Genomic DNA, 10861 nt, shown 5'->3' on the forward strand with positions numbered 1-10861 from the left:
ATTATATCCTATATTTTGGTGTTACAATTTGGTCGTCACACTATGAACGTGCTAAAGTGTGCGAAAGTGTAGGTCTAATAGGTGTAATAATTAATGTAGATATAATATATTTATTTCATTTATTCTGTTATACTATTATAATAACTAATAATTTGTATAACAAACACAATACGTAACTAATTAAGAAATTGGATTATGATATAAAATAATAATAAAAGTACTATATTATATATATACATATATATTTAATACAAACAATAATTATCTTAATTAAAATAAATATAAGTAACAATCAAGAAATCATCTATTAATTCTGTTAAAGTAAAATCATTTTTTACAAAAAATTAAATTGTTTTAGTTTGATTTAAAATATTTTTGAATAGATAATTTCATTTTTATCTTATAAAATAAAAATAGACATTTTAGATGATATTTAGGTATAAATATTACATGTGTTTTATTTATTTAAAAAAAATTAGAGTACATCAATCTTATAAAACATAAAAGCAAGGAAGATAAATAATAATAATAATAATAATAATAATAATAATCGTAGTAAAAATTTTAATAAAAATTTTAATAAAAATAAATTTAAGTAAGAATTAAAAAATAATTTGTTAATCGGGTTAAAGTCGATCATTTTTTAAAAAATAATTGGAATAGGTAAGTTTGATTAAAAAAATTGTAAAAAGATAATTTTAATTTTTATCATTTAAAATAAGAAACACATTTAGATTATATTTAGTTATAGATATTACAGGCGTTTTGTTTCATTTTGTAGAAGAGAATAATTACAGATTGCCTTTTAAAAATATTAAGAGTATGTGAATTTTATAAATATAAAAAATAGGAAGAAATATAATAATAACCATAAAAATATTATAATTCAAAATTGAAAAACAAAATAATTATACAAATTTAAAAGTATTGTCACAAAAAATGTAAAGTATATTTTTTCAAAGTCATTACTAGAACCGAAAATTAATTATGAAATATTATCACAAACACGACAAGATGCAAACTCTGATCATTGTCTATTAAAAAATTTATTGTACATCAATACTATAAAACATAAAAAATATGAAGAAATATAATAATAATAATAATAATAATAATAATAATAATAATAATAATAATAATAATAATAATAATAATAATAACAATAATCAAACTATTACAATTTAAAATTGAAATACAAATTTAGTAAAATATATTATATACTATATGTATTTCATCTATTCTATTATTCCACTATAATACTTAATAATCTGTATAATAAACACAATAGTTAACTAATAAAGAAATTAAACTATTATTACATATTCTTAAATTATATAAATTAATATTAAAAATATTCTATATATAATACAAGTAACAGTTATCTTAATTAAAGTAAATTTAAGTAAAATTAATAAATTATTTATTAATCGGGTTAAAGTAGATCATTTCATAAAAAAAATGAAATGTATAAGTTTGATTAAATAATTTCATAAAAAGATAATTTTAATTTTTTATCATGTAAAATAAAAAACAATTATATTTAGGTATAAATATTACAACTTCAATTTGTAGAAAAGGAAAGTTAGGGATTGTCATTTAAAAAATTTAGAGTACATGAATTTTACAAAACATAAAAATTAGGAAGAAATATATAAATAATCACAAAAACTACTATAATTCAAAATTGAAAAACAAACTAATAAAATAAATTTAAAAGTGCTATCACAAAGAAATGTAAAGTTTTTTTTCAAAATCATTACTAGAACCGAATAATTTTGAAATATTGACAAGATGCAAACACTTGCATTTTTTGATCAAACTCCACAATATTAAGAAAAAATAAAGGCAAATAACCACGTAAACATATTATATATGTTTTATTTTGTAACAACAGTTTGTCTTTTAAAAATTTTAGAGCACATGAATCTTTTTTTTTGAAACCAATAGAGCACACGAATCTTATAAAATTCAAGAAAAAATTACATTTTGTCTTTTAAAAAATTTAGAGCACATTAATTCTATAAAACATAAAAATTAGGAATAAATATAATAATAATAAAAAAATTATTACAATTTAATATTGAAATAGCAATCTAATAAAATATATTTAAAATTATGATGACAATAAAGTGTAAAGTAATTTTTTTCAAAATCTGAAACCAAAAATTTATAAAATATTATTACAAATACTGCAAGATGCAAATCCAAACAACTTTCTGATTTTTGATCAAACTCCGCAATATTAATATTTATATTTATATATATATATAACTACGTAAAAATATTATATTATATGATTAAAATTTACTATTTACAAATTTATAATGTGAAAAAAAAATCAAACAATGAAAGAAATAAAATAAATTATAACATATATGTTATATTTAGGAACCAATATCAAATATAATAACTAAATATATAAGTACAAAAAGTACATATTTTTGGAAAATACATTATTCATGAAGAACATAAAATTTATTTAGGTAATAAAATTATCTTATTAAAAATTAGGTAAATAAAGAATAAATATTCAAAAAAAAATATTTTAAAAAATAATAATCATCCCGTGCATTGCACAGGTACAAAACTAGTCTGTATTAATGGGCTTTCAACTACAACATAAAAATAAGTTCATGATGCGGTGGATGTATAAATAAATCAAATCAAGTAGAATATAAATAAAACAACCATTAATTCAACCATATAAATTATCAGTATATGTAATAACCCCAATTTTTGGAAATTTTTGAAACCCTTATGAATAGTGATTTTGCAGATTGTGCTGAATGAGAAAACTTTTCATGCCACACTATGTAGGGGTTCTGTTATGGATATTCTGAGATTTTATTAGTACTCTATATGGTATATAAGTGTATGTAAAGATCGTCAGAATACAAATTTGAACCTTTTGATTTTTCCCGAAAATCCACCAGATATCAAAAGAATTGAGTATAAGGTAACAGGATAAAAAGGATTTAAATTCAAGGATTTTATTAGAGGATCATAAAAAGGAATATAATGTATTGAGAAAGGTTAAGGAAACCTAAGTAATAAGATCCCGGGTATGATCCCTCAAACAATAAACGAAAACGAAAGTTAAGCGAACCGTATAACAGATCAGCGGTCATTAGGCAAACAATTAGGAAGTTAATCAAAGAGGTTAGGGATGATGAGGTCATCCAACCAATAAGAAGAGGGCAAGTAAGGGATGATGACATCACAAAGTGACATAAGCATGACATAGGAGGGAAGGAGGTGTGGATGAATGATAACCACACAAAGTTCAAGGTTATTAAGGTAATTAACCAAAATCTAAACAAAAACAACCAACCAAAAACAAATCAAAGCAAAAAACACAAAATCATCTCTTTCTTCCAAGCTTGCTCTCGGCTTTTCCCCATTTTCAAGAAGAAGAATTTCAAAATTCAAGTTCCAAGCTTCCTTAATTGGTAAGATAATTATCTAGTACTCCTTATGCATAGATATAGCTATTCCATGAGTTTAAACTTCAAATTCCTTCACAATCTCTTCCAATAATTCAAGGAAGAAGATGGTGAATAGTAACTTTCAAAGAAATAACTTTAGTTTCTTGAATTTTTATGAAAGTTTAAGGTTATACAAGCAAGGATCAAGGTTCTTTAGGCATCCAAAGCTCTTGTGTTGTGTTAATAAGTTTCAATAAGGTATAAACTCCAAACCCTAGCTTTAGTTTTGAGTATTTAGGAATGGTTATGAGTAATATAGTATATGTGAAGCATGAAGCTTGTTTGTTTAGAGTTTGGGTTGGAGTGGTAGTGGTATGAATGTTGAATCTTGTTGATTTGTTAAAGGAATTAAGTATAGTTTAAGTTCATGATGAGAATAACATAAATTGGAAGAACTTGAGGTGTTGGGACTGTTGTATTGTGTTTTGGATGGATGTTGGTTGTATGAATGAATTGGGATTGATTGGTGATTGATTTGGATTGGTTTAAATTTGGAAAATTGCGTAAACATAGCCGTCGTAATGTCTGATTTACTTTAGACTTTTTTGTTCATAACATTAGGACCCGAGAACTCCCTGCTAGGTTTTGACCATTGCCATGTTTAGATAGTTCATGTTACGAGCTTCGTTTTGATATGTGGTTCGTTTGATTCCGATGTACGATTTAGGAGAAACGGCCGTTTTAAGTAACGACGTTTCGCGAACGAAACATTACCCCTCGCCTTACTTTGAAACATAGGTTAAAGACCTTAAAGGACTAATTGGAGTATGAAACATTTATGTAAAGTGTAATAGGCAGTTGGTAAGACACTCGCGAAAGAATCGCCTTAAAACTCGTAATGGTTAATTTATTAAAAATGGTGGAGCCGAGGGTACTCGAGCGACTTAAGAGAATCAATAAGCGCAAAGCGAGCGTTAGAGTCTAATTTGGTTAAAGTATAGATTTACAAGTGACTTTGGTTTAATTCCAACTCACATGTTGTTTATAGGTTACCAGACTCGTCCCGAGCCATTTGTAACCCCCAGTCGCTCAGGCAAGTTTTCTACCCATATAACTGTTGTTGTGATGTATATGTGTATATGCATGATCTTGTGATAAATGCATATTTGTTATTAGCAAATTCTTGCGATATATTGGAGCATGTGATATGGTATATATGCATGCCTGTTTCGTATTCTGGACTTATATATCTGTTGGTTCAAATGCTTATTAGTTGCATAATACCTATGCTAGAGATAAGCAGTAGTTGTGTATACCCTTAGTATAGGGACCCAAAGGTGAAAACATTTTCTAAAACCGGGAGTCGAGGATCCCGAGTAGATTATATATATATATATATATATATATATATTATATATTATTATATATATGGTTATAGTTTTCAAAACTATTAATCGAATAAGGTTTATTCGATAACTTAATATTATTTAATGAATATTATTTTGAAAATTCATTTGAAGACTTATGACTCCTTTATATTATTTAATAAATATTATTTCGAATATTCATTCGAGGACTTATGACTCACTTTATATTATTTATTGAATATTATTTGAATATTCATTTGAGGACCTATGACTCCGATTATTTACTGAAATATATTCTTTATTTTATTAAAGAATAAGGTGTCGATAATCAAACTTATTTTTGATTATTCAAATAAAGATAGTACTTTCGTATAAGTATATCTTTGGTTATTTAATACTCATTTCAAGTATAAGTTTTACAACTTCTACTTCGAATATTTTTATAAGGATTATCTTTATGAGAATATTATTTAAATAATAATATTCAGATATTTTCTAATATATCGGGACTGATTTACTTTATTAAATCAGCATTACTCCAAATACTCTTTAAAGTGTTTTTGAGTCTTCAAAATGATTTTTAAAGGTTAGAGCGGATCCCAAAACTCGTTTTCAAATTTAAGATCTTCCTTTTTGAAGGGGACTTGAATACTCGCTCAAAAATCTAAGGGATCCGGCTCTGTGGTGTATTTTATATTCGCAACACGGTTGCTGTTTTGATAAATGAATTTATTACTTACCCAACGTTCGGGAAGTAAGTCCATCTAATTGAGTCGACATAAGCGACAGGCCGGGGTACGGTCTATCAAAGTGTAAGTGGCTGGGTGGCAGTCCATCAATGCGTAAGAGGCCGGGTGGCGGTCCAGCCCAAGGTCCTTATGTGGCCAGGGTGATGACTGGTGGGGGATTCATCCATCTACTAGTAGAAAAGGTTACTTATTGGTATCTTTGCCTGATCAGCAAGATATCGGGTTTATGCCAAAATTCTTTCCTTTCCAAATTTATTGAATATTACAACTCTGTTCATACTTTACATGACAGAGGTTTTCAGGAAATGTATGGGAGATATATATGAATATATTTATATATCGGGACTTAATGAAGCATCTCGTAACTTCATTATTTACAATGATATTTCAAGGATTGAATCTATTCAAGTCTTATCTTGTAGTCTCATCTGGGTGATGAACTTTTGAAACTGATTATAACTTGAACGGTGGTAGTTCAAGTAGTATTCGGATATAAGTATATTGGAGTATCTTGTAACTTCATCTTTTAAACTTATATCTAGTAAATGATTATCTTGTGCATGTCAAAGATTTTCGGAAAAACGTTGAGACAAGGTTAGATATATGAGATCACCTTGCAACGATATTTTCATACAGTTATAAACTGGAACTCTGTGTATATTATACATGTCAGAGGATTTCAAAGATTGTGAAAAGTATATATGTATATATACTGAATATTTTGCGACTTCATCGCATTAAGATATCAAACTTGGTTCATTCCTTTTGACCAAGACTTTCATGAGTACTATGAGAAGACTCATATATTGTTAATCATTATACATATTATTTTGGTGGGCTTGCTGCTCACCCTTGCTTTCTTCTTTCATCACACAACAACAGATAGAAAAGATGAACATGACCAAGCTCCCGATTCGCAAGCGGTTAGAAAATGTTCCGCAGTCTTCTGGAAGCATTGATGCCGCCGTAGCTGAGGTAGGAGCTACCAATAGGCTAGGTTTTCAACTATTGATGAACCAGACTTATGTATAATATGAATTGTAATAATGGCAAGGAATATGTAAATTTATTCAGAACTCTTTTAAGGTGTAACGGTTTATAATTGTGGAATATAAGGACTTGTGTTATTTTTGGGTATTCATCTCTGAGACTATAACTTGTGGTGTGTGTGTTTATTGTGGGGTCACAGTACAGAGTAGTTGATTGTTTATTAAGATTGGGTGTTATTAAGGGGAATGGAACTCGTGACAACCCGGATCCCCGACCCCGGATTTGGGGGTGTTACAGTATATTTAGTTCTTGATTTTAAACTTTTAATAAATTAAGTTTAAGTAAATTCCCGGTGAGGTTATTTTATGTGCTATGTTGTGAGGTGGAGGAATAATAACCCAATGATTACCAGAACTGTCAAAAGATCCTAGATAAAAAGATGGAAGGTTTGATAAGTGATAGTAAAATGTACTTTAGATTTAAGTATGACCAAAAACGTATGACTCAATGTAAAATCAATAAGAACTTGTAACATGATAAAATTAGTAAATACCTGAGTGATTTTGTAAATGTGTTATTTCAGTGAATGGAGATTGAAGACATGTAGAATGGCCATAATATCCCGAGTGATTTTGTAAATGTGTTATTTCAGTGAATCGAGATTGAAGATGTTAGGAATATATGTATTAGTTTGATGATAAGTTAAACAAAACACTTAAGTAGAAATCTAGTGTTTGTAGCCTCAACGGATAAGACCATCTTGGCTATCTGTTGCTGAAGTAGCTTTACTTAGAAATAAGTTTAGTATTGTAGCACATTTCAGTCTCTGTATTTAAGTTATAATTCTTAGAAGTTGTGGGAAATTATAAGTCATGTTGACTACTAGTGGATATGTAAATAGGAGGGCTAATTGTAAATATTTCATGCCTTGTAATTTTGTATAAATGAAGTAGTATCAACTGATAGATTAAAGGTCTTCAACGGATGAGAAACAAAGCTTCAACGGATGTCTCTAAAGCTTCAACGGATAACATCCATCAACGGATGAGTGCATCAACGGATAAAGCTTCAGCTGTTAAAGCATCAATGGATGTCACTAAAACATCAACAGATGAAAGCTTCATGGGATGCTTAGTTCCATAGCAGTTGATAGTGACAATTCATAAGCTGACAGAGGCACATGTGTTGACAGAGACAATTGGAATGTGGTAGCCTCTTGGAGTAATCAAGAAAAAGCAGATTTCCATTCTGGTGCAAACAAGGAAGTATTCAAAGATTCACAGATTATCTTAGATTGCATTGGATAGAGAAATGAAGAAGAAACATGTGAAGAACTATTTTATAATTGTATTTTATCTTTGTCTTCACTTGTAAACTTGGTGATATATAAACCAAGTTGCAGCTAGTAATTAGAAGTGAATTTTCCAGAGCTGTTTAGAAAAATATAGAGAGAAAATCATCTAGTTTGTAGAAGGAAGCAGCTGTGATCAATTCTTTGTATCACAGATTTTCTGAAATACACATCTCTGGTGGAACAACAAATCCACCAGAAAAGTTTTTAAAGCCTTTTTGTTCTTTACATTTGTGTCTTGAATATACATCTGTCTGCATCTGCTCAAAGCAATTCACACACATCTGTTCATCATAACACTTAGCTTTTGAAACTGCTCAAAACTTGAAAAAGTTTTGAGATTTACATTCAACCCCCTTCTGTAAATCTCATTGTTAGTTCCTTGGGAATAACAATTGGTATTAGAGCCAGCTCTTGACATACAAAGAGTTTAAAGATCTATTCTACTAACATCATGAGTAAGAAGGATATTGGAGTGAAGATTCCAATCTTGGAAAGAGATAATTATCATCCCTGGAAAGTGAAGATGCATCTACATCTTCTCTCTCAAGATGAAAGCTACATCAACTGCATTGAGAATGGTCCTCACATCCCTCACAAGGTGGCCACAGCTGCCACTGCCACAGTTGCTGTTGGACAGTCAATTCCCAAGCCAAAAGCAGAATGGACTGATGAAGATATTGAAGAGGTTCACAAGGACAAGAAGGCCATGAACATTCTGTTTAATGGCCTAGACAAAGATATGTTTGATAATGTCATTACAGCCAAACTGCTAAGGAAATTTGGGATACTGTGCAACTTATCTGTGAAGGTACTGAACAAGTTAGAGAAGACAAAATGCAGCTTCTCATTCAACAATATGAATATTTTCACTCTGAAGAAGGAGAATCATTGAATGATACCTTCAATAGATTTCAGAAACTGTTGAATGGATTGAAGCTGTATGGCAGAGTGTATCAAGTCAAGGATTCCAACTTAAAATTTCTGAGGTCTCTACCAAAGGAATGGAAGCCTATGACTGTTTCACTAAGTAATTCTCAAGATTATAAGGACTTCACACTTGAAAGATTATATGAAATTTTGAAGACTGAGATGGAGCAAGATGAGCTGTTGGAAAAGGGAAAGAGAAAAGGTGGATCAGTTGCACTTGTAGCTGAAAATGAGAGAACTGAAGCCAGGAATGAAGAAAAGACAATGCCAAGTCTCAAAATTGGCACAAGCAAATCAGAATCAAGCAAGGGAAAGGAGCAAGCAGCTAAGGTTGAAGACAATTCCAGTCAAGATGACTCTAATGATGTTGATGAACATCTGGCTTTTCTGTCCAGAAGGTTTACAAAGATGAAATTGAAGAAAAATACTAGAGCCACTAAGCCAAACAAGAACATGATGGACAAATCTAAGTTCAAGTGTTATAACTGTGGCACAAGTGGACATTTTGCAAGTGAGTGCAGAAAGCTAACTTCTGAAAAGAAGAAATTTGAGCAAGTGGATTACACAAAGAAATATTTCGAATTGCTCAAACAAAAGGAAAGGGCTTTTCTGACTCAGGAAAATGACTGGGCAGCTGATGGAGCCAATGAAGATGATGATATGGAGTATGTCAACTTAGCCCTGATGGCTAATTCTGATATAAATGAAACTAGTTCATCAAGCAACCAGGTAATTACTACTGACCTCTCTCAGCTTTCTAAAAATGAATGCAATGAAGCTATAAATGATATGTCCAATGAATTATATCATTTACGTGTTTCCCTTAAATCACTGGCTAAAGAGAACACAAGAATTAAAGAGAATAATTTGTTCTTAAGTGATAGGAATGCTGTATTAGAGGGTAAGGTAATTGAGCTTGAAAAGATTAAAATCAAATGCTTATCTGTTGAGAGTGAACTAGAAGAGTCTGTTAAGAAAGTAGAAGTTCTTTCGAGACAACTAGAACGTGAGTAAGAGGTAATCAAGGCCTGGAAAACATCTAGGGATGTTAGTGCTCAAATTGTCAAGGTTCAAGGAATTGAATCACTCTGTGAGAATGTCTGGAAGAAAAACAAAAAGGAAATAAAATTAATTGATGGACTGTCAACGGATGTGGAAACAACGGATGATGAAAGTCATCCGGTGAAGGAAGAAAATGAGCATCCATTGAAGGCTCATCAATTGAAACAGGCAAATGATTCTAAAAGGAATAATTTGAAAAATCTCAATAAGAAGTTTGGTTCAACTTCCAAGAACTTTGTCAAAGAAGAAGCTAACACATCCAAAGATGCCAGTAAGGTGAATATAGGACACATGACTTTAGATCAGTTGAAAAATAGGCTTAAGTTGGTTGAGGATAAAAAGGAAACTAAAAGAAAATCTAATAGAAATGGGAAGGTAGGGATTAACAAACACAACAATTACACACCTGATAAGTATGCTCCTAGAAAAAGTTGTGTGCATTGTAGTAGTGTTAATCATCTATCTGCTAACTGCAAATCTGTTAAGAATGCTCCCATGCCTTTAACTCCTTCCATGCCTAACATGTCTATGTCACCACTGCATGCTATGCCTGTTATGTCTCAACAGAATCCACATGCACATTTTGCAAACATGCCATATGTTAATAATCCTTATTTTGCTGCATTTAGTATGCCTCAAATGCCATACAACATGCCTATGTGGAATAATATGTTTGCACAATCTATGCCTTATCAAATGCAATCAAATATGCTAAATGATTCTGTGACTAACCCTACACTTCAACCAACTACATATGAGATCAAGGTTGACTCAAAGTTACTTAAGTCAAAAGGTGCAGGAAGTGTGAAGTCTAGGAAAAAGACTAACAAGGCTGGACCCAAGGAAACTTGGGTACCAAAATCAACTTGATTTGATTTTGTTATGTGTAGGGAAAAAGAAGGAATCTATGGTACTTGGACAATGGTTGTTCAAGGCACATGACAGGAGATTTCACCCTGCTCACAGAGTTCAAGGAGAGAGCTGGCC

This window comes from Apium graveolens, unplaced genomic scaffold, assembly GCF_009905375.1.
Source record: "Apium graveolens cultivar Ventura unplaced genomic scaffold, ASM990537v1 ctg5274, whole genome shotgun sequence".
In the NCBI taxonomy this organism is placed as follows: domain Eukaryota; kingdom Viridiplantae; phylum Streptophyta; class Magnoliopsida; order Apiales; family Apiaceae; genus Apium; species Apium graveolens.